We start from the raw sequence: 25,945 nt of genomic DNA, 5'->3' as shown, positions 1-25,945 counted from the left end.
AGGGAGTTCATGAATTAGATCTCTAATGGCAGAAAAAGAAGACACTGCAGTTAAAGGTCTCAGAACTTTACCAAGACTCTCCATACCTAGCTACAGAAACTTTTAGATTACTTAACATTTGTACAGTTTTCTTACAAAATTTTTTTTTATTAAAAGCCAAGGGCTTCCCAGGTGGCACTACTGGTAAAGAACCCACCTGCCAATGCAGGAGATGTAAGAGACACAAGTTACATCCCTGTGTCAGGAAGATCCCCTGGAAGGGGTCACGGTAACCCATTCCAGTATTCTTGCCTGGAGAATCCCATGGATAGAGGAGCCTGGTGGGCTACATAGAGTTGCAAAGAATTGGACATGACTGAAGTGCCTTAGCATGCACACATAGGCCAAAACATATTGTAGACATAGAACAGTCTCACCCCACTTGGGCCTAAGTTGATTTGTGAACACCTGCTGAAGCTGCACTGCCTCGTTTCTTCCCTGGCTCACCTCACCTGTAAAGATCTGGTATTAAAGATCTTGGTGGTAGTGGTGGAGGATGTTCTGGTATTTTACAAGTTGTTTAGACTGCTGGGGACCTGCTTTATGAAAATGGCTAAAAGGAGAAAAGTATGCAATTATAAGACAGAAATAGCTCTGCTAATAATCATTCTTTTGGTTCCTAACACCTTGGCAAGCCTACCTACACCTTGAATATGTATATATGGGCTTCCCTGGTGGCTCAAATGGTAAAGAATCTGCCTGCAATGCAGGAAACCTGGGTTTGATCCATGGGTTGGGAGGATCCCCTGGAGAAGACAATGGCTACCCACTCCGTATTCTTGCATGGAGCATTCCATGCACAGAGGAGCCAGGCAGGCTATGTCCATGGGGTCACAAAGAGTCAGATATGACTGAACAACTAACACACACACACATATACACAAAAACACATATATCCCCATGAAAGCTGAATGATGTATTCATACTGTGTACAAAGGTATGGAAGTGGGAATCAGTTTGCCCCTCTGGGGAAGAATAGTTTATCCTTGACATTGTTTAGTTGTAGATGTGTGGTCATCATAAAAAGAAAACCAGTTTTAGCTGATATTGTTTATATTTCTTTTCTCTAAAGACAATGAATCCACAGTTGGTATGTTACTGGTGATAACTGATACAAACATAGAGAAAATATATATCAGATCTTTTTTTTTTAATTTTTTAATTGAAGGATAATTGCTTTACAGAATTTTGTTGTTTTCTGTCAAACCTGAACATAAATCAGCCATAGGTATACATATATCCTCTCCCTTTAGAACCTCACTCCCATCTCCCTCCGCATCCCACCCGTCTAGGTTGATACAGAGCCTGTTTGAGTTTCCTTAGCCATACAGCAAATTCCCATTGGCTATCTATTTTACATATGGTAATGTAAATTTCCATGTTACTCTTTTTTTTTTTTTTTTTAAACCCTCCTCCCTCCTCCCTCCCCACACCATCCCTCTGGGTCGTCCCAGTGCACCAGCCCCAAGCATCCAGCATCGTGCATTGAACCTGGACTGGCATCTCATTTCATACATGACGTTTCACATGTTTCAATGCCATTCTCCCAAATCTTCCCACCCTCTCCCTCTCCCACAGAGTCCATAAGACTGTTCTATACATCAGTGTCTCTTTTGCTGTCTCGTATACAGGGTTATCGTTACCATCTTTCTAAATTCCATATATATGCGTTAGTATACTGTATTGGTGTTTTTCCTTCTGGCTTACTTCACTCTGTATAATAGGCTCCAGTTTCATCCACCTCATTAGAACTGATTCAAATGTATTCTTTTTAATGGCTGAGTAATACTCCATTGTGTATATGTACCACCGCTTTCTTATCCATTCATCTGCTGATGGACATCTAGGTTGCTTCCATGTCCTGGCTATTATAAACAGTGCTGCGATGAACATTGGGGTACACGTGTCTCTTTCCTTCTGGTTTCCTCAGTGTGTATGCCCAGCAGTGGGGTTGCTGGATCATAAGGCAGTTCTATTTCCAGTTTTTTTAAGGAATCTCCACACCGTTCTCCATAGTGGCTGTACTAGTTTGCATTCCCACCAACAGTGTAAGAGGGTTCCTTTTCTCCACACCCTCTCCAGCATTTATTATTTGTAGACTTTTGGATCGCAGCCATTCTGACTGGTGCGAAATGGTACCTCATAGTGGTTTTGATTTGCATTTCTCTGATAATGAGTGATGTTGAGCATCTTTTCATGTGTTTGTTAGCCATCTGTATGTCTTCTTTGGAGAAATGTCTATTTAGATCTTTGGCCCATTTTTTGATTGGGTCATTTATTTTTCTGGAGTTGAGCTGTAGGAGTTGCTTGTATATTTTTGAGATTAGTTGTTTGTTGGTTGCTTCATTTGCTATTATTTTCTCCCATTCTGAAGGCTGTCTTTTCACCTTGCTAATAGTTTCCTTTGATGTGCAGAAGCTTTTAAGTTTAATTAGGTCCCATTTGTTCATTTTTGCTTTTATTTCCAATATTCTGGGAGGTGGATCATAGAGGATCCTGCTGTGATGTATGTCAGAGAGTGTATTGCCTATGTTCTCCTCTAGGAGTTTTATAGTTTCTGGTCTTACGTTGAGATCTTTAATCCATTTTGAGTTTATTTTTGTATATGGTGTTAGAAAGTGTTCTAGTTTCATTCTTTTACAAGTGGTTGACCAGATTTCCCAGCACCACTTGTTAAAGAGATTGTCTTTAATTCATTGTATATTCTTGCCTCCTTTGTCAAAGATAAGGTGTCCATATGTGCGTGGATTTATCTCTGGGCTTTCTATTTTGTTCCATTGATCTATATTTCTGTCTTTGTGCCAGTACCATACTGTCTTGATAACTGTGGCTTTGTAGTAGAGCCTGAAGTCAGGTAGGTTGATTCCTCCAGTTCCATTTTTCTTTCTCAAGATTGCTTTGGCTATTCGAGGTTTTTTGTATTTCCATACAAATTGTGAAATTATTTGTTCTAGCTCTGTGAAGAATACCGTTGGTAGCTTGATAGGGATTGCATTGAATCTATAAATTGCTTTGGGTAGTATACTCATTTTCACTATATTGATTCTTCCAATCCATGAACATGGTATATTTCTCCATCTATTAGTGTCCTCTTTGATTTCTTTCACCAGTGTTTTATAGTTTTCTATATATAGGTCTTTAGTTTCTTTTAGGTAGATATATTCCTAAGTATTTTATTCTTTTCGTTGCAATGGTGAATGGAATTGTTTCCTTAATTTCTCTTTCTGTTTTCTCATTATTAGTGTATAGGAATGCAAGGGATTTCTGTGTGTTGATTTTATATCCTGCAACTTTACTATAATCATTGATTAGTTCTAGTAATTTTCTGGTGGAGTCTTTAGGGTTTTCTATGTAGAGGATCATGTCATCTGCAAATAGTGAGAGTTTTACTTCTTCTTTTTCCAATTTTGATTCCTTTTATTTCTTTTTCTGCTCTGATTGCTGTGGCCAAAACTTCCAAAACTATGTTGAATAGTAATGGTGAAAGTGGGCACCCTTGTCTTGTTCCTGACTTTAGAGGAAATGCTTTCAATTTTTCACCATTGAGGATAATGTTTGCTGTGGGTTTGTCATATATAGCTTTTATTATGTTGAGGTATGTTCCTTCTATTCCTGCTTTCTGGAGAGTTTTTATCATAAATGGGTGTTGAATTTTGTCAAAGGCTTTTCTGCATCTATTGAGATAATCATATGGTTTTTGTTTTTCAATTTCTTAATGTGGTGTATTACATTGATTGATTTATGGATATTGAAGAATCCTTGCATCCCTGGGATAAAGCCCACTTGGTCATGGTGTATGATCTTTTTAATGTGTTGTTGGATTCTGATTGCTAGAATTTTGTTAAGGATTTTTGCATCTATGTTCATCAGTGATATTGGCCTGTAGTTTTCTTTTTTTGGGATCTTTGTCAGGTTTTGGTATTAGGGTGATGGTGGCCTCATAGAATGAGTTTGGAAGTTTACCTTCCTCTGCAATTTTCTGGAAGAGTTTGAGCAGGATAGATGTTAGCTCTTTCTAAATTTTTGGTAGAATTCAGCTGTGAAGCCGTCTGCACCTGGGCTTTTGTTTGCTGGAAGATTTTTGATTACAGTTTCAATTTCCGTGCTTGTGATGGGTCTGTTAAGGTTTTCTATTTCTTCCCGGTCGAGTTTTGGAAAGTTGTACTTTTCTAAGAATTTGTCCATTTCTTCCTCGTTGTCCATTTTATTGGCATATAATTGTTGATAATAGTCTCTTATGATCCTTTGTATTTCTGTGTTGTCTGTTGTGATCTCTCCATTTTCGTTTCTAATTTTGTTGATTTGATTTTTCTCCTTTGTTTCTTGATGAGTTTGGCTAATGGTTTGTCAATTTTATTTATCCTTTCAAAGAACCAGCTTTTGGCTTTGTTGATTTTTGCTATGGTCTCTTTTGTTTCTTTTGCATTTATTTCTGCTCTAATTTTTAAGATTTCTTTCCTTCTACTAACCCTGGGGTTCTTCATTTCTTCCTTTTCTAGTTGCTTTAGGTGTAGTTAGGTTATTTATTTGACTCTTTTCTTGTTTCTTGAGGTGTGCCTGTATTGCTATGAACTTTCCCCTTAGGACTGCTTTTACCGTGTCCCACAGGTTTTGGGTTGTTGTGTTTTCATTTTCATTCGTTTCTATGCAAATTTTGATTTCTTTTTGATTTCTTCTGTGATTTGTTGGTTATTCAGCAGCGTGTTGTTCAGCCTCCATATGTTGGAATTTTTAATAGTTTTTCTCCTGTAATTGAGATCTAGTCTTACTGCATTGTGGTCAGAAAAGATGCTTGGAATGATTTCTATTTTTTGAATTTACCAAGGCTAGCTTTATGGCCCAGGATGTGATCTATCCTGGAGAAGGTTCCATGTGCGCTTGAGAAAAAGGTGAAATTCATTGTTTTGGGATGAAATGTCCTATAGATATCAATTAGGTCTAACTGGTCTATTGTATCGTTTAAAGTTTGTGTTTCCTTGTTAATTTTCTGTTTAGTTGATCTATCCATAGGTGTGAGTGGGGTATTAAAGTCTCCCACTATTATTGTGTTATTGTTAATTTCTCCTTTCATACTTGTTAGCATTTGTCTTACATACTGCGTGTGCTCCCGTGTTGGGTGCATATATATTTATAATTGTTATATCTTCTTCTTGGATTGATCCTTTGATCATTATGTAGTGACCTTCTTTGTCTCTTTTCACAGCCTTTGTTTTAAAGTCTATTTTATCTGATATGAGTATTGCTACTCCTGCTTTCTTTTGGTCCCTATTTGCATGGAAAATCTTTTTCCAGACCTTCACTTTCAGTCTGTATGTGTCCCCTGTTTTGAGGTGGGTCTCCTGTAGACAACATATGTAGGGGTCTTGTTTTCGTATCCATTCAGCCAGTCTTTGTCTTTTGGTTGAGGCATTCAACCCATTTACGTTTAAGGTAATTACTGATAAGTATGATCCCGTTGCCATTTACTTTATTGTTTGGGGTTGAATTTATACACCATTTTTTGTGTTTCCTGTCTAGAGAATATCCTTTAGTATTTGTTTGAGAGCTGGTTTGGTGGTGCAGAATTCTCTCAGCTTTTGCTTGTCTGAGAAGCTTTTGATTTCTCCTTCATACTTGAATGAAATCCTTGCTGGGTACAATAATCTGGGCTGTAGGTTATTTTCTTTCATCATTTTAAGTATGTCTTGCCATTCCCTCCTGGCTTGAAGAGTTTCTATTGAAAGATCAGCTGTTATCCTTATGGGAATTCCCTTGTGTGTGTTATTTGTTGTTTTTCCCTTGCTGCTTTTAATATTTGTTCTTTGTGTTTGATCTTTGTTAATTTGATTAATATGTGTCTTGGGTTGTTTCGCTTTGGGTTTATCCTGTTTGGGATTCTCTGGGTTTCTTGGACTTGGGTGATTATTTCCTTCCCCAGTTTAGGAAGTTTTCAACTATTATCTCCTCAAGTATTTTCTCATGGTCTTTCTTTTTGTCTTCTTCTTCTGAACCCCTATGATTCAATGTTGTAGCGTTTAATATTGTCCTGGAGGTCTCTGAGATTGTCCTCATTTCTTTTAATTCATTTTTTTTTATTTTCTCTGATTCATTTATTTCTACCATTCTATCTTCTAATTCACTAATCCTATCTTCTGCCTCTGTTATTCTACTATTTGTTGCCTCCAGAGTGTTTTTAATTTCATTTATTGCATTATTCATTATATATTGACTCTTTTTTATTTCTTCTAGGTCCTTGTTAAACCTTTCTTGCATCTTCTCAATCCTTGTCTCCAAGCTATTTATCTGTGATTCCATTTTAATTTCAAGATTTTGGATCAATTTCACTATCATTATTCGGAATTCTTTATCAGGTAGATTTCCTATCTCTTCCTCTTTTGTTTGGTTTGGTGGGCATTTATCCTGTTCCTTTATCTGCTGGCTATTCCTCTGTCTCTTCATCTTGTTTAAATTGCTGAGTTTGGGGTGTCCTTTCTGTATTCTGGCAGTTTGTGGAGTTCTCTTTATTGTGGCTTTTCCTCGCTGTGTGTGGGTTTGTACAGGTGGCTTGTCAAGGTTTCCTGGTTAGGGAAGCTTGTGTCTGTGTTCTGATGGGTGGAGCTGTATTTCTTCTCTTTGTTCAGTCGCGCTGTGGGGAGGGAGGGAGGGATGCTGCAAACAAATAACACTGGTGTGCGCTCGCAGTGCCTCAGCCACACTGGGTCTGCCCCTGCTCACGGCGCGTGTAGCTCCTGCCCACACTGCTCGGGCTCTAGGTTGTTCCACCTGGAACAATCCGAGGCTGGCCCTGGGTTGCATGTACCTCCCAGGTCCAAGCCGCTCAGGTTCAGGCACTCGGGTAGTCCTCAGAGGCACAGACTCAGTTGGGCCTGAGTTTTGTGCTCTTCCCAGGTCCGAGCAGCTCAGGTGATGAGGTGTTTGGCGAGCGCCAATGCTGCGACTTATCGCCTCCCCGCCACTCGGTTATCTGGGTGTAAAACCGGCGCACCTTCTCAGGCAGATGTTAACCGTCCAGACCCCCAAGAAGTTTTAGTTAGCAAAGAAGCCTGCTTACAGTTTTATAGATAATGTCTCTCTGGGGCTGCGATTGCCCCCTTCTGGCTCTGGCTGCCTGTCACTGGAGGGGGAAGGTCTGCAGCTGGCTATCTCTGTTCAGTCCTTTGTTCCGTGCGTGGGCCTGGCGGTCTTAGGTTAGGGCTGGCTTTTCGCGTGGTAGATATCCCACAGTCTGGTTTGCTAGCCCAAATTATTTCGCTCAGATAGTGCTCAGGGTATTCAGGCCAGATTCTTACTCTAAGCGATGCAGCCCGCGCTGCGCCTCCCTGCCCAGCCCCCGCTTGCTAATGGCGCCTGCAGGCATCTGCGCTGCTTCTCCGCTGGGGGAGTTACCGTAGGGCTCGCAATCTGCGAGTTTTAATTGTTTATTTATTTTTTCTCCCTGTTATGTTGCCCTCTGTGCTTCCAAAGCTCGGCACAGATTCGGCAGTGAGAAGGTTTCCTGGTGTTTGGAAACTTCTCTCTTTTTAAGACTCCCTTCCTGGGACGGAACTCCATCCCTCCCTCTTTTGTCTCTTTGTCTTTTATATTTTTTCCTACCTCCTTTCGAAGAGTTGGATTGCTTTTCTGGGTGCCTGATGTCCTCTGCCGGCATTCAGAAGTTGTTTTGTGGAATTTACTCGACGTTTAAATGCTCTTTTGATGAATTTGTGGGGGAGAAAGTGTTATCCCCATCCTACTCCTCCGCCATTTTGGCTCCTCCTCCCCCAGATCTTTTTATATGGCATATTTATTTAAAGCTTACATCCTGAGCACATTATATCTATAACATATTCCAATGTGCAGTGATTAAATGTGTATGTGTTTTAAAGTTTGCATAAACAAACATGCAGACCACAAGACTACCATAAACCATATTTCACATCAGTCTACTAAAGAAGATGTAAGAAAGGAACCATATCTTGCTAACAGAGCAAAGTTAGATATGTCTATAGGGGTCCTTGTAACATTTCATGCAGCCAGCTGGAAGTTACCTCCTTCTAGATGATAGCTCAGGTACAGATTCATGTTGGATAACTGCCAGAACCTCCCTTACTTAGATGTCTCATGTTCCAGAGAGTCCAAATATTTCATTTTATCTCATGGGCATTGCTTCCAGGGGCAATTAAAGAACCATGTCTGGACATAACAGTCATCATTCTTAGGGAAACCCAAATCATGTGTCTGCATGGGATGTCCTCATCAGGAATGAGTAGTACTTCTTTGCAATTCCTCCCAGTCCAGATGAGGTCTATCAATCAGGGATCATTTTACCACAATCAGTATTGTCTTATGACAGAGTTGGCATTCTACCTTTATCTGGTCTGGAGAGAAACAAAATAGGGAGTAAATCAAAGGTCAAGTTCTCATGAAGTAGGGAAAGAGGTTTTGTTAAATCATTGCCACATTGGGTCATAGACAGTCAAATTTGGCCACTCAAGTCAGTGACTGTGTCTTATTAAAACAATAATTTATTTTCTCAGTTGGATTATTACCTGTTGATAGACTCAGCTTAGACATGATAGGCAAAAATGTATTATTTATTTATTTATCATTATCTTTTTTCTTATTTTCCAACCGTATTTTTTGGCTGTACATAATTGGTTTTATCCTAAGTGCTTCCCAAAGAATATTTTGTATGTACAAAAATAGTATTTTTCTCTTAGTGAATAAAACATATATTTCTCATAATTTATTGGAATGACTTATTGGGTTTTTTTCCCTCTCCTGTAATATCATAAGAATTGCTACATGATGATCAAAATGTAAGATTAGTCTCCAATAGAGAGTCTGAAATCATTGTGCAAATGTTCAGTGCTTTAGGCATATGGACCTCTTAGGAATTTTTATGTTTACATATAAATTTTCTGAAATGGTGCTGCTTCTTATAAATATTGTTAAGGCAAATATTTGACTTCAGCCAGTTATGGAAGCAAAGTGATTGTGAAATATTTTCATTGATCTTCCTTCCTACTGGAAGAAATAGAAATTCTTAAATTCCTTTCATTTACAGGTGAACCTAAAATTGGGATTCGTGGACTCCAGAACAATATGTAAGCCCAGTGTGATAATTCTCTTAGAAAAGCCAGCACTTATCAAACACCTGTTGTTGGAGTCCTGTGCCCACTTTGACACCATAATGCTAAATATTTAAGAAATTTAGACATGAGGCATTCTATGAAGGGGCTTCCCCAGTGGCTCAAATGGTAAAGAATCTGCCTACTATGCTGGAGACCTGGGTTTGATCCCTGGGTTGGGAAGATACCCTGGAGAAGGTCATGGCAACCCACTCCAGTATTCTTGCCTGGAGAATCCTCATGGACAGAGGAGCCTGGTGGGCTACAGTCCATGGGGTCGCAAAGAGTCAGACACAATTGAGCAACTAAGCACAGCAGACATGCTGAGAAAATTAAAATATAATGTTAGAAAAAGATGGAAGGATAGGAATTATTTAGTCTGAGAATGGATAAAAAGTGAAAAAGTAATCAACCTGACATATACAAATCTGAACCTTCTAAGTTTTATAATTTACCAAACTTTGTAATGAAGAGTGCTGTGTTCTTTACACAGAGAACAATTGTTTTATGTGCTTCTTATGTTATCAGAACTAGACATAGGCGCATTTGTTGAAAGTGAGGTAAGTAATTGTAAAATTTGCCCACTACACTTACTGAATATTGCCCTCTTTTAGGGTGAAGTGCATTCATGTTACACTTGTATTGACAAATAAAACTTAATGGAAAAAGATACATTCAAATCAGAATGGAATTTTTTCTCCCTCACCGACCATTAGAGGGTTATGTAAGATAGCATATAATTGATTGTGAATATGTGGTGAAGCTGCTCTAAAATACATGGCATCAAGAAGTATCTTAGGAAGCTTTGTTCTTCAAGTTGGTCTTTTCCATCTCTGGGAATGAGTTAATAGGGAAACTAAGATATGCATCACAAAATACAATGTACCACTGAGGTCTGTAATGGACATCTCCCTACCAGAAATTTGATGTTATAAATTGTGTTTGTAGGGAATGATAATGTCTCCATTACTCATGTAGAAAATGTTCCCTTTGTACAAAATATGACAGCTTGCTAAGATCTTTTCATTCACTTGATTTTATCTGATTAATTACTTCTTGAATGCCCATTTTATTTTTGAATATTTTTCTATAATTAGATTTTAATTAGTCTGAAGCTTAAAAGGAGCCAATGGCTACTAAAATATGAATTGAGCACCATGAAGTAAAATATTCTGTCTAGGATAAGGGAGATAATAGTCTTATTATGTTTTGTACTCATGAGAAGCTTTCTTAAGAACTATGTTTAAATGAGGTCAGTTAAATTACGTTGGGTTCAGAATATCACTGTCACAATGATGAAGAATCTAGAAATTATCTGAATTTGGAGATGTTTGAGGCAGTTAACCTGAAGAATTAGAAGACAGAGTTCAAAGCAATCACTGTTGCTGAAAAGTGACAGGGGCATCCTGGAAAGGAGAGAGCCAGTAAGAAGAAGATCCAAGTTTTGTATATAAACTCTGTCCAAATCTTTGGCTGACCCTTGATATATGGATGGAAAAGACTACAAGTAAGCTAGCTAAGGACAAAAGATCTGAACTAAGATTTGAGATGTTAAGCAAGAGACAGAGTTTTCTATTTAAGTATGCCAAGGAAACTACAAAGCAAAAACCAAATTAAAACAAAAAGGCAATATTCTCTAGAGGAATATAACAGAGTCTAGTCTCTACAATTTACCAACCTGAAACTAACAGATCAGCTCTGGAATGACCCAGATGTAACAATAAGCACATATTTTAAAGAAGCTATGATAACTGTAGGGCTTTCCTGGGCTCAGTGGTAAAGAATACACCTACATTGCAGGAACCACAGGAGACAGGGGTTTGATTCTTAGGTTAGGAATATTCCCTGAAGAAAACGGCAACCTACTTCAATATTCTTGCCTGGAAAACCTCATGGACAGAGGAGACTAATGGCTACAGTCCATGGGGTTACAAAGAATTGAACATAACTGAGCACAATTTTTTATTTTTATTTTTGATAACTGTACTAAAGGTCATAAAGGAAAACATGCTCACACTAAATTAAAAATTAGGAAGTCTAAGTAGAGAAATATAAAGTATTGGTTCAGTTCAGTTCAGTTCAGTCACTCAGTCGTGTCCGACTCTTTGCGACCCCATGAATCGCAGCATGCCAGGCCAATATAAAGTATAAATAGAACCGAATAGAAATTCTAGAAATAAAAATACCATATAGTCAATAATGAAATAGTATACTTTCAGAATCTTTAGTTGCTTATTACTCATTCTACTATTAGGAGTTTTGGTAATACTTTGACTGTGTTTGACTCAGGAACCCTCAAATCTTGTAGGATATTCATAGATCCTGAGTTGTCAAAATATATTGCATAAATGATAATGCAAAACAGCAAATTAATACCTGGCTGATCACTCTTAATCATGATTTCTTATATCTTTTAATCAACTGTGGTAGAGCAAATAGCTTAGGCTCAAAGAGAAACAGAACCCTTCATTGCCTCCATAAATCTAATTTTAATAATAGCTATCCTTTGAATCTTGAGTGGTGATAATTTATTTTATGTGGTATCTGTTTATGAGGAGAAGAAAAATAGCCATTTCTTAAGAGGGTACACTCATTCAAGTGGACAATCTTAATTTATGGAGTGGAAGAGATTAAAACTTTGAAGTAGAATGAGTCTGCCTATCAGTAGAGATGATCAGATCATAATTCTGATTATGAACAATTAGTGCAGTGACTTTTCCCTTGTTGAATGAAAAAAGTGAATATAGAGGGAAAAAAGTTTACTTTTCCTCCTGCTAATGCTTGAAACTGAATTCTATATCTACTTATCAATTATAACTCTTCCCTCCAAAGACATCATTGTCCACTTAATCTCTGAATCCACTGTGTTGTCAAAGTTCCCTACTGGCTCTCCTGGAACATTAGTATTCCGAATCTCCTTCTTCTTTCAATGTTGCTTTAATCTATCTCTTAGTAGCCTTGTCTTCCCTGCCTCCAAATGTGGACTATAGCCTTAGATTCGTATTTAATCTTCTATATTTCTGACTTATAGTTATTACCTAGGAAGACTTACACATTGTTTTCTCTCATACACTTTCAAGGTTTCAGTGAAACTTTCTTAATGAATGGTCCTTAAAAATAGGAATCTCCCAGCTTCTCCTTTTTCGTCAGACTCAATTTTGAATATATAACTATCTCTTTTCTCTTGGCTCTCCTGATTTCCTTTAGATTTTGTCCCTTCTTGATCCTTTTGATTTCCATCTCTGAGTGGATCTCTCACTTGTTTTTAGAGCATACTACTTACCTTCATGAAGCTTCACTCAATCTTAATACACATTATTTTTTATCTATTTGTTGTCTATCACCATCACTCCGACTAGATCATGAGCACCATGATGTCATAGACAATCGTTGTTCGTTTTGACCCCATCTCCAGCACACTGATAGATACTGTACTAGACACTGTTATTTGTTGTTAAGAAGATAAATAACTAATGCACAAATTACTTTCACTTGAATATATTTTCTATAGGATTATGTTTCTTGAGGCATGTATATGTGTTTTGTTCTTTATTTTTTATTTTTTATATACCTAGTGTCTATTATCATGCTGATACCTGTCACATACTAAACTTACTGTTAAATAAAGTAAAACTTATGAGATAAGAGTATGTGGGTGAAAAGGGAAGGAGGGAGTAATCTGACTGAGAAATTAGAAAAGATTAGGCAAAAAATCTGCAACTAATTAGAGGCAATTTTATATTATTCCTTATGTCTAATATGAGAGAGAGGAACAGGGATTCAGGCATACTGATTAAGGTAAATGCACATGTTTACTTATCATAAATATGGCAAGTCTCAGTTTTAACATAATGTTTTACATATTTTGCTCGTAAAAAGTTAGAAATACTTACACTCAAAATTACATGGTAATGTGTACCTCATACTTATAATTAACAAAAGTAGGTGGAAATGTAACTTGTGAATTAATGGGAAGCTGAGAGTGGTGGGGTGGTGGTGGTATACATAAGTACTGTTTGATAAGACCATTGGCCAAATGGGCCTTGTGATTTTTCTTTTCAATTTAGACATTTAAAAAACCATTATTAAAAAATAGTAAACCTATCACACAATTCAGTAATATTTACACGTAAAATCACAAATTTTAAATCAGAAACTTGGTTATTGGTGAACAAAGGAGTATAAAAGTAGAATTTAATCATTTAGAAGCAGAGGATTCTTTTTCCCATTGCCTTAAACAATATTCTCAATCTTCTTACCATGAATGAATTTAAGTCAAACAAAATATCATTTTTTTCCTATTCACTATGAATCTTGAAACTTATATGGAGCTAGATAGAAATGTTTAACCCTGTGTTTCAGAAGAATATACTGTCCATGAAGCCTGATTGGGCATTTCTTTTAGAATAACTTGCTATCAGTCCTCAGTTCTCAGGTCTTGCCTGGGATAACAGTGTCTCTGCTCTGGGTCAGCTGGACATAACGATTTTATTTATTATGGTCCTCTGTTCCCAGCCCACCACGACTTCCCTGGTGGCTCAGATGGTAAAGCCTCTGTCTACAATCGAACCTGGGTTCAATACCTGGGTTGGGAAGATTCCCTGGAGAAGGAAGTGGCAACCCACTCTAGTACTCTTGCCTTGAAAATCCCATGGATGGAGGAGCTTGGTGCAGGCTACTGTCCATGGGGTCGCAAAGAGTCGGGCACGACTGAGCGACTTCACTTTCTTTCTGTTCCCAATATGCATCTGTGATCAGGGTATTTCTAATTATCAAATACAATGACCAGATCTTTCACCCAATGTTATCAATGTTTGTGTCCCTGTGAAATTCATATGTTGAAGTCTTAACCCCCAAAGCTGTGATATTGGAAGGTGAGACCTTTGGTAAGTAAGCAATTATGTCATGAAGTTGGAGATTTCATGAGTGGATTAATGCCCTTATTAGAAGAGCTTGTTTTCTACTCTTTGCATGTGATGATACAATAATAAGACAGCTATCTGCAAACTAAAAAGTGGGTTCTCACCAGATATTGGGTCTCACCACCCTTGGACTTCTCAGCCCCTTGGATTGTAGGAAGTAAGTATTTGCCATTTCAGCCACCCAGTCTGTAGGTTACAGCAGTCTGAACTAATGACTACGGCACCCACTTCCCCATTATTGTCTCTTCTATTCTGAATTCTACTCTGAATTTTCTACATATCTTTTTCCATGCTGTCAGACTTAGGGGTTTGGATTTTCTTTCTGCCTCCCAAATCAAACTTGATGAACTCTTAACACTTCATATCTTTGACATAGACAAAAGCCTTCTGGAACACTGGCCTATCTTGGATTGTCATCTCTGATGAAATTAAGATCATCTCAAGCAAAAGAACAGGCCTGACACAGTTGGTTTACCTATGGGCTTAGCTACGAGCCCCCCTTACAGGTCATCAATGGGCAGGCATGCAGGGAGAGCTTCTGCGGAGGGCACACCTACCCCAAGAGACTGAATCTGGAGCTTCCTTTCTTGAAAGTTCAGAGCACCCCAGACTAAGACCATTCTACTCTTGGTCTTAAAGAATCAGGATCAATAAAGGTGAATCTGTTTCTCTTGAGCGGGGATGGGACACCCTTAAGTCAGTGACCTACCTTTATGTCAAGGATGCCTGATATGTTCTAAGGCTGATTTTACCTTTTGTTAATGTTTATATTTTCTTTGACTGCCCTCAAAGTTAAATGCTTTATAAGGCCAGAAAGTAAAGGAGGGAGGCTCAGAGCGGAGCCAACAAAAGAACTATGTTTTTGGATATGTGGCTTTGAAATGTGACAGCCACTGTTTAGCCACAGCCAGTTTTGCTTGTTTGCTATTGCTTTTGTTTTCTACTATCTAGTCATTTTTTTTAAAAGAAAAGATATATATCTGAACTTTTGTGAGAAATTCTCCAAATCTTTTTTATTTTAATCTCCCTTGCCTTGTTTTTTTCTTCCAGTTTTATGGGGATATAATTGACATAGAGCACTGAATAAGTTTTAGGTGTACAGAGTAATGATTTGACTTACATACATCATGAAATGATTACCACAGTGTTTTGTGAACATCCACCTCGTGTAGATACGAGGTGCTTTTTAAAAAATGCTTTTTCCTTGTGATGAGAACTCTTAGGATTTATTCTCTTAATAACTTTAATATATAACATAAAGTTGTTTTTATTTATCCTGTTGTGCCTTACATCCACAATATTTATTTGTCTTTTAACAGGACATTTGTACCTTGTAACTGCCTTTGTCTAATTTCCCCTCTACTCCCCTCATCTCTAATAGCCACAAATCTGATCTCTTTTTCTATGAATTTGTTTGTTTTGAAGTATAACTGACCTATAACACTATGTTAGTTCCAGGTACACAGTATAGTGATTCAATGTCTTTGTGGGTTTTCTTGGTGGCTCAGCTGGTAATGAATCTGCCTGCAATGCGGGAGATCTGGATTTGATCCCTGGGTTTGAAAGATCACCTGGAGAAGGGAAAGGTTACCCACTCCAATATTTGGCCTACAACATGATGTTTCTTCCAGGTACACAGCATAGTGATTCAGTGTCTCTGCATATTTTAAAATGATCACCATGATAAATCCTATTACCATCTGTCATCATACAAAGATATAATTATTAACTATATTCCCCACAATGCACATTCCATACCAGTAGTCATTTATTTTGTAACTGAAAGTCTGTACCTTTCAATTTCCTCACCTATTTCTCTCCGGCCTCACCTTCCTTCACTCTGGCAACTGCCAGTTTATTCTGTGTATCTATGACTCTTTTCCTGTTGTAGCTATGTTTATTCATTTATTTTGTTTTTTAGTTAGACATATAAGTGAAATCATACAGTATTTGCTTTTCTCTGACTTATTTCACTTACATAATACACTCTAAGTCTATCCATGTTGTCACACAAATAGCAAGATTCCATTCTTTTTTATGGGTTTTATATATACACATATAAATACATATGTGTGTGTATATATATATATATATACACACACATATATCTATACATGCAATGAACATAAAAGTTCACATGTCTTTAATTTTCTGTTTTTACCTTTGTTTATTTTTGGAAAATACCCAGGAGTGGAATTGCTAGAGCATAGGTAGTTCTATTTTTAATTTTGGGGGGGAACTTTCTTACTGTTTTCCTTAGGAGCTACACCAATTTACATTCTCACCAATAGAGCTCAAGGGTTCCCTTTTCTCTGCATCCTCACTGGCACTTGTTATTGTTTTGATAATAGCCATTCTGACTGGTGTGAGGTGGTGTTTCATTGTGGTTTTGATTTGTGTTTCCCTGACAATTACAGAATTGAGCATCCTTTCATGTGCTTGTTGGCTATAGAGTCTATTGATGTCCTCTGCCCATTTTTTAAATTGAGTTGTTTGTTTTTTTGATGTTGAGTTGAATGAGTTTTAAAGTATTTTGGATATTAATTCCTTGTCAGATTTATCACTCACAAATATTTTTTTTTCCATCTAATAGGTTGCCTTTTTGTTTTGTTGATATTTTCTTTTACTGTGCAAAAGCTTTTTAGTTTGATGTAGCTGTATTTATTTATCTTTGCTTTTGTTTCCCTTGTCTGAATAGACATATCAAAATTGTTGGTAAGACAGATGTCAAGCGGTGTACTGCCTATGTTTTATGGCTTCAGGTCTTACATTTAAATCTTTATCTATCTTGAGTTTATTGTTCTATGTGTTGTAAGAACGTAGTCCAGTGTGATTCTTTTGTATGTCCAGTTTTCCCAACATGATTTATTGGAGAAGTTGTTTTTCCTCATTGTATGTTTTTGCCTCCTTTGTTATAGATAATTTTCCATATAAGTGTGGGTTCCTTTCTAGGCTCTCTATTCTGGTCCATTGATCTATGTGTCTGTTTTTGTGCTAGAAATTCTTTGATTTTAAAATGTTCAGAACTTCATCATGTTAAAACAAATTCCGGGGTTAAGTAAAGCTTGTGGGAAGGACACGCCTGGCCACGAGGTTACCATGTGTCCTAGAAATCTCATACATGGCACAGGGAGAGTGTGGAGTACAGTGGTCTTCAATTTGAGCACGATACTGCTTTCAACAATTGGACCTCTCAATCTTGGTCCCAAGCAGTCCAAAGTCAGCATTCTGTTTTAGTCTCAGAGAAGTTACTATGCTCTTTGGGGAGGTCACTACCCTTGAAACCTGGCATCTTAATGACAAAAAGGCTAGCAAATCAGGATGGCAGACTCCTTTTATAGTACATAGGTCACTGCTCTGACCTTAAGGGAGTTATATTTGAATTGTGTTTGAATGTCAGTAGTGTGGTATGGCATCTATGTGGCTGTTAGAAAATGAAAGAATTTAACATCTGGTGCTAGAAAGAAAAAAAAAAATAGCCTCTGGTAAAGTTAACCCAATGGATAAAACACGATATGGACTGGTGGCTTACTTGGTAACGAGTTTCAGCTAGGAGTGGTTCAGTGACTAGTGACTGTGGACTGGTTACTGGTACAAGTAACCTGGTGAATGGAGACTATGGCTTGGTTATGGGTGACTGTAAATTGGTAACTCTGAGCTGGTGAATGGTGAAGGTGACCTGGTGACTGTGGCTTGGCTACGCAAAGGCTCACTCAGGAACACGAAGGGTAATGGGCTTCAGGCAGTAAAGTTAATTCCTCACCCACTCCTACTCTGAAGATACTACCCCACCTGATGGGCTGAAGTTGAAAAGTGTAAAGAGCTCAGTCAGGTAGGTCTTCAGTTGTGTAGTTAGGAGAGGTACAGGAATTGACTTTTAGTCATTTACAGGGAGAAACAATTTTAAAGGAAATGAAATTTAAGTTTTGTAAAATGGTTTCTGTGTGGGAAAAGCTCAATAGTTCTCTATCTTTTTTCTTCCTTTGCTAAATTGTCGTTAAAGCACCATTCCATACCCATTGAGATTTTGACTGTATCACTTTATTTTCTTTGAATCTTATAAATCCTGTCTTATAGTCTTCCTGTTGTTAAAGGCAGGTGTGCCCTTACCTCAGGATAGTGTTTTCATAGACACTTATATCCCATGTGTGTGTGTGTTAGTTGCTCGGTCGTGTCCAACTCTTTGCAACCCCATGATCTGTCCATGGAATACTGTAGCAAGAATACTGAAGTGGGTTGCCATTTCCTTCTCCAGAGGATCTTCCTGACCCAGGGATTGAACCCAGGTCTCCTGCATTGCAGGCAGATTCTCTGCTGTCTGAGCTACAATGAGCTCATTTATATTCCATAAAGGATCATTAAAACTTTTAGGATTGTGTTTCTAACAATATTAGTCAAGCTGACTATATATGTCTGCTTAGATTCATGTGAATTGTCCTTACATTCAGTATTTTTTTTTCATTATATTAATCATAAAACCCATATGTTCCTTTCTGTATATGAGCAGAATGAGAAAGGGGAACAGATTGCTGTAATACGTGTAGAAGGAGAGAAAGTGCAGCTCTGTGGGCATAATGGTATTATGGATGCTAAAGTTACACATGAAGGTCAGAGAAGTTATTTTTTACAAGAATATTGGATATAATGCATAAGTGATTGGAAGGGTGGTCAACATTTCTTCTGAACATATGTCATGGTCCGTGGAAGACAGTGAAGCTGGTTTTTGAAACCCTTTACCCATCAAGATCAAGCCACATTTTCAAATTTAAAAGATGTTCCTGACAGGAGGGTGCTTTCAGCCACAAGAACTTTAGGTCCCTCCGACACTGAAATCTGTACTTTTTCCAGGGTACATATTCCTACTCCAATATGAACAGTTGTTTGAAGTCTTTTGTTTGTATCTAACTCATTTGATCCACTTTTACCCACTGTTGAATCTTTTGGATCTTACTGTACATGCAACTTCCATCCATGTATGCTTTCTGAGCTTGTATAAACCACATCACCTCTCTGGAATTCTCATCTGTAAAATGAAGGGGTAAGCTCTGAAGTGGATTCCAGTTTGACAGTCTATGATGGGAAGACTCAGATAGCACCTGTGTACAGTCAGCCAGCACCACTGATATGATAGAGCAACTGAACTGCTTTCCTAAAAGCAGCTTTGGGTTACATGCAATCTTATACCATCCATGCTGCATCTTCTATATAACCTGGAACTGATTACCTGCCTTAATGAAATAGCTCCCTGACAGATGTCCTAACACAATTATATAGGCTTTACCATCTTGGTCTTATTTATTCTCTTAATTAATTTTCTAAGTTCATTAGACTTGTTGAATGCTAAGCAGTGCCCTTAAATTTCTGTTTCTAAATATGTAGCATCCCCCAGCAATAGAAGTGATTTTAGTGTCTAGGAAGAATGACCATCTTCTGTGATAGTGATTTTGTCTCCAGATATAATTCATCTGAGGGAGAAGACAAGCCCTTTTATGCATGTTGTGCCCCTGTCCAGTTTCAATGAGTGGAGTCTAGCTATTGTTCAATGAGAACTTAAAATAAAAGTCAACATTGTTGTTTAAAAATTGGCCATAGGAAATGAGGATAATTTAGACAACCTATATGGTGTATATGCTTATCTTTAAAGAATGGAGATTCTTCCTTCTAAGCTGTCTGTTTTTAGAGAATTGCAAGAAAATAATATATGAGTCAAAAGCAATGTGTTACTACCTCAACTCCATTAAAATGTGGAAATTTAATTAAGCATCAAAGGGTTAACTTTTAATTAAAATAATGTTAAACTGATTTGAACCAATAAGAACAATAATTAATATTCAGTTAATTAATACTGAATAATAGACTCTAACATTTTCTTCTAGATACAGCCAGTTTTATCTAAGCTAACAGAAAGATGCTGTTATTTCAAATCAATGTGTGACTTTTAAGAGATAAACCTCTGAAATTCTAGTGCTTCCACTCATGGGACTGTCTTAATGAACAATACTGAAAATGAATAAGCCGTAGATTTCTCCAAAGTCTGAACTCATCTGTTATCTAGTATAGATGGGAAGAAATCGAGCGCTGTGTTTTTCCTAAATCTCTTTTATTCATAAGGTCTGAATTTTGGAATGGTGACTAACAAATGACTTTTGATTCTATCTTTCTTTTTTGTGTGTTTCAGCTTAGAATAAACAGAAGCGTATTACTATCAATGTTGAAGCTAAATAATACCAACAGGGGTTGGTTGTAAAAGCATAAAGGAGAAATTTACTGTAGTCTTGTCAGCTGTTCTCTGAGAACTGCTAGTATATAGTAAATGCAAGGTCAGATATTTGCCTGCAAAGGAGGCTGAGTTTTAAAGGCTATATAGCATGTCTTTTGTTGGTTGTTCAGTTGCCCAGCTGTGTCTGACTCTTTGCGACCCCATGGACTACAGCACACCAGGCCTCTCTGTCCCTCACCATCTCCCAAAGTTCACCCAAGTTCATGTCCATTGCATCAGTGTCATCCAGCCATCTTATCCTCTGATGCCCTCTTAGCTTTCTGCCCTCAATCTTTCCCAGCACCAGGGATTTTGCAATGAGTAAGCATGTCTATATCTTGTATAATATCAGATGATCCTCATCTTGACTGTCTGTGCTGTGTGCTGTGCTAAGTCACTTCAGTCCTGTCTGACTATGTGACCGTATGGATTGTAGCCTGCCAGGCTCCTCTGTCTGTGGGCTTCCCCAGGCAAAAATACTGGATCTTCCCGACCCAGGGATCAAACCTGTGTCTCTTACATCCCTGCATTGGCAGGCAGGTTCTTTACCACTAGTGCCACCTGGGAAGCCTCTTGATTGTCTATAATATTTAAAAATTTTCGTATTTCCTATTCCTTACTTTTCAAAGCAAGTAAATACTGATCTAATGGAAATGGCCATGTTAAGTGTAGATGGGTGAGTGGAGCTTATCTAAGCTCTGATAGAGCTTAGACTCTATCAGAAACGTCTCTTATGCATTTATTTTTTATGGTAACCCTCTTGGGCAGATTTTATAGTCTCAAATTTACAGATGAGACCATGAGACCACTAGGTCCATGTAGGATAGACCCAGAATTAGAACCTGGCTTTGTGTTATCTTGAGTTCTTCTTCTTAAGGATTTTGGTCACTGTTCTGTCTATACATGTTAGTTTCTCAAATAGAAACATGACTTTAGCTGTGACGTTTCCATTAGAACTGTGTCTGATCTCATCTCGCATTTTTCTTGCTTATGTAGAAATAGATTGTTGTCTCTATTGCCATCTGTTCTAGTTATATATAATTTTATATATTTTTATAAATATAAATTTATATATAATTTATATATTGCTATCTGTTCTCTTTATACCAGGCTTCCTTGGTGGCTTGGTTGGTAAAAAGAATCTGCCTGCAGTGTAGGAGACCCAGGTTTGATCCCTTTGTCAGGAAGATGCCCTGGAGAAGGAAATGGCAACCCACTTCAGTATTCTTGCCTGGAGAATCCCATGGACAGAGAAGACTGGTGGGCTATAGTCCATGGGGTTGCAAAGAGTCAGATATAACTGACTAACACATACCCTCTTTATATCTACCTGCCTTCAGCAAAAGTAAAAAAAACAAAAACAAAAAAAACAACAACTTTAAATAATCCATTTGCTGTTGCTACTGAGGCTAAGTCGCGTCAGTTGTGTCCGACTCTATGCGACTCCAGAGATGGCAGCCTACCAGGCTCCGCCATCCCTGGGATTCTCCAGGCAAATACACTGGAGTGGGTTGCCATTTCCTTCTCCAGTGCATGGAAGTGAAAAGTAAAAGTGAAGTCGCTCAGTTGTGTCCGACTCTTTATGACCCCATGGACTGCAGCCCACCAGGCTCCTCTGTCCACTGGATTTTCCAGGCAAGAGTACTGGAGTGGGATGCCATTGCCTTCTCCAATCCATTTGCATCAGTATTCAAAAAATGCAATACCATAAACTGTTGTTAATATCAATTAAATCCAATTATCTGGTAAAAGTTATGTGTGTATATGTGCATGTATGTTTGTGTGTGGGTGTGTTTGCAAGGATTGTAGATCAAAAATAGCTGCCATGAAGTTTTTAGAATATTTTATTAACAAAGAAAAACAACTAAAGCAGATGTTATTTCAAAAGTAAAAGTTGTTGAAAGATATCAGAATATACCAGAAAATAATCAGAACTTGGTTTCAAATAAAGTGATAATGCAAAGTTTTCACACAATGAATCTGTTCCTAGAAACTTAGTCATCAAATTAGGGCATAAAAAGAGAAACTCTAATAAAGAACCAAAAGAAGAAGCTAATAAGAATTCAACATGTGGAGATGAACTACAACAATGAAATTGTGCTATTAATAAAATTCATAACAACAATTAAACTCGAATATTTTGCCTAATGATAGCAAAGTTCATGGAGGGTTCAACCAGGGGCTAGACATCTGAAGGAGTCATCACAGGGCCCTGGAATTATACATATAGTAACTCAATGAATAATTGCAAACTTTTTTGTTTCTCAAAAGAGAGAATATTTGAGAGAGTTTGAATACATCTTCATTGTCTGTTCATACTGAGTTCAGAACCTCTGAGGCTCCAGAAAATGTCCTTAAGCCTTTGCTTTCTTTATCTGCTCTGAACTTGCTACTTCTCTTAGATCCACAGATGATTTGAAATCCTGCCCCCATCATAGCCAGCCACAAGGGTTGTATTGAGATTCTGAATGAAACTTTCAGAACTGTGGACTCTTCAGTCTTCCAAGGATCTTCTGCCTACTCTGAGCTGAAGCAACTTCAGTATGGCCACCATGATGGCCGTCAGCACTGTCTTACCCCTCAGTTGGGGTCTCTCATATTCTGCCCTGCACCTTAAAGGACTTCTCTTTATGGTCCCCAAAGATTCTGCCCTAGCCTTCAGGCACCTCTTTCTTGGCAATGCAGATGTTTTTCTGGACTTCACCAAAGGTTTCACTAGTCTTTCCTTAAGTCCTTTCATGACTTGTTCATTTTATACGTTCCACCTGAAGTCTCAGGTAATGTAAGAAGTGATCATATTTATGTTTTCTCCTCACGTTTTTCACTTCTTTAAAATAATCATCTGAACAGATATTTCATATGTATGAAATTTAAAATACTTCCCTTTTGTCCTCTGCTCACACTGTTGGCTATCAGATTCATCACTGCTTAGAAAGGCTATTAAATAACTGAGCATCACATTTCACTGATGCTCCAGTAGGCAAGGCATTGGAATCCATCATAAATAATCTAATATGTGTGTTCAGTTGCTTAAGTCCTGTCCAACTCTTTTCACCTCTATGAACTGTAGAGTAGTCCCAGGCTCCTCTGTCAATGGGATTCTCTGGGCAAGAATACTGGAGTGGGTTGCCATGTTCTCTTCCAGGGGATCTTCCCAATCCAGGGATCAAACCCATGTCTCCTGCATTTCCTGCATTGCAAGTAGTTTCTTCCTCTGAGCCTCCAGGGAAGCCAAACAGTCTAGTATAGGAAGGCATATTATTTTAGCCTAATGCAATAGACTATGTCAATACATTTGGAGAAATCACAGCATAATTTCCTTAATGGTATCTGGAGGAATTCATCTAGGAAAGGAGAGTCAGAATTTCTCCATGTTCTCTTTTCTGGCTCAACATTTCTTACTTGATGTGTTGAATTTTGTGATTTAAAATGTTATGATTTTTCATCATGCAGGCTTTTCCTACCCTTAAGGGCTATGTGTTTGATTAGCATTTTTCAGTAATGGGAAAGTTGGGAGATTATCAGATTCCTTTTTTTTTGTAAATTAAATTTTATAATGAAAAGGCACAGATTTATATTCATTTGATTCAATCACTTTAAACAATGTGTCCTGACATTTTGTCATGTTTTTCAACTATCTGACAGAGACAGCCACTCAGTTTTTAGTGTGCTGTGCAGCAATTTGGGCTCCTCACCTAGTGAGAATTTAATTTGTTGAATTAAATTGAATTAAATTGAAAATGATGTTCTTTCCTCTGAGATCAGAGATGAAAGATTTAGAAGTGAGAGAAAGCAGAAGAAAGAAATTGACTTAAAGAAGTTGTGAACTAGGCAACATCTGTCTCTGCTCACTCTCTGTTTCTATTTCCGTACTCTTTCACTGCTTTGCACTGTGAACTCTGAGGTCCTTTTTGCTCTATCAGAGGTACCTACTTGGGATCTGTGCTGCAGGCATGTAGGACCATCTGAGATAGATATTTGGATTCTACTCTATCCAGAAAAAATGGGCCCACCCCTAACATTCTCTGTCCTTCGTTCATCTAGTTATGTTGCTGTTGGTTTAATGCATTAAGAAAACCAGAGTTTCTAAAAGTGAATCCAAAGTGTCCCTTGGGATGCTATTAAGTATTGTGTAATAAACTGGGGCTGTAACCAAACACATTTGAGAATTGTTTGATTAAACGGTTTCTTTAGTGTTAAGAAGATATTAATCTCCAAGTAATGCATGAAATGTTTACTACTACTCAAAGTTATTTTGCTGTGGAACCGTATTTTATGGAGGTAAATTTTATAGTCATTGTACCTGAAAATAAATTTGGAGAAGTGATACAACAGGGTGTAAGGTATTGATAATGGCTGGATGGATATACTGTAAATATCAGTGACAGTTGCATTTTCGTCTCAAGGTAGACATATGTATGACTTTTTTCTTCACCAATTACCGCAAGAGAAATTTTAGGTTTTTGTTTTTTTCTTCAAAAAGGTTTAATATGTCTGTGAACTGACATGCTATTCTATTTGAGTTGGCTGAGCTCTTAATTCCAATAAAGGTGAAAACCGTATTTTAAACCTTTTACATGTATTTTAGTATTTGCCAAATACTGGCCCAGCATGAACTCGATCATTAAATGTCAATTGATTAATTGATTGAGGTACTGTTTATCTGACACAAAATAACCAATAAGTTATTTAAATTTACTAGTTAAAGTATTAAAATTGTTTTCTTTGCTTAATAATTTGTTTCTAGGGCCAATGTTCCTCAGTAGTTAATTAAAAAAAAGAAAATTACTCCTAGGGCTTGTATAAAGATACAAGAACTTCATCATTTTGAAATCATCACACTGAAGCTATTTTCATTGATCAGTGCTTATTAGGGACCTGCCTAGGATCTTTTGAAGAGTATCATGTTCCCTTTTATAAAAACTGGGAGCATGAAAAAGACTGGGGAAGAAAGAGGCCTTATGCGAACTCCTGCTAGACAAACGTGGAGTTTCTGAAATACAGACTAACTGCAGTGATTGATTTTTTTTTCCATCTCAGCAGCACACATGGTGATACAATATTAGGCAAGGACATAAACCATATTCAGGAAGCCAACACATCCTCTGGTAGTCTGTCAGTCAAAGATATATCAAGCTTCAGGCTGAGATGAAAGTCTACCATGCAGGAGCACTGTCCAATTTTCTTTATGGATGTGAGACTGGATCTGTTACTAGTGTATGACTTCCAGCAAAACAACTGTCTTGCTATGTTTCACATTAGATGGCAGACTGTTTCCAAGTGCAAGTATCTAGGAAGCAGTGGATCATCAGGTGCTGACAATAGTATCATTAAAAATCAGTTCCACCAGGCTGGACATCTGTAGGAAGTGACTAACAGAATATCCCAGTTCTTGAGCAGGGAGGGCAGTGTACTGCGGTGAATGACACTAGTGTTTCTTGTGTACAAAGACATTCCAGGTTGTTAGCTTTGGTTCACAGTTCCCCAGAGAGCAGTTTTCATCACGTAATGCATATCCACAACTTGTTAGGAGTATTGGCATGTTTTAAGGATAGCAAGACAAGTAAGAGAGTGTTTAGTTGAATACGTATTTGTTATTGAATTAAAATACTTTA

This window comes from Bos mutus, chromosome 11 (genome assembly GCF_027580195.1).
Source record: "Bos mutus isolate GX-2022 chromosome 11, NWIPB_WYAK_1.1, whole genome shotgun sequence".
In the NCBI taxonomy this organism is placed as follows: Eukaryota; Metazoa; Chordata; class Mammalia; order Artiodactyla; family Bovidae; genus Bos; species Bos mutus.
The sequence above is the reverse complement of the archived record's forward strand: the minus strand, read 5'-3'. Positions refer to the sequence as shown.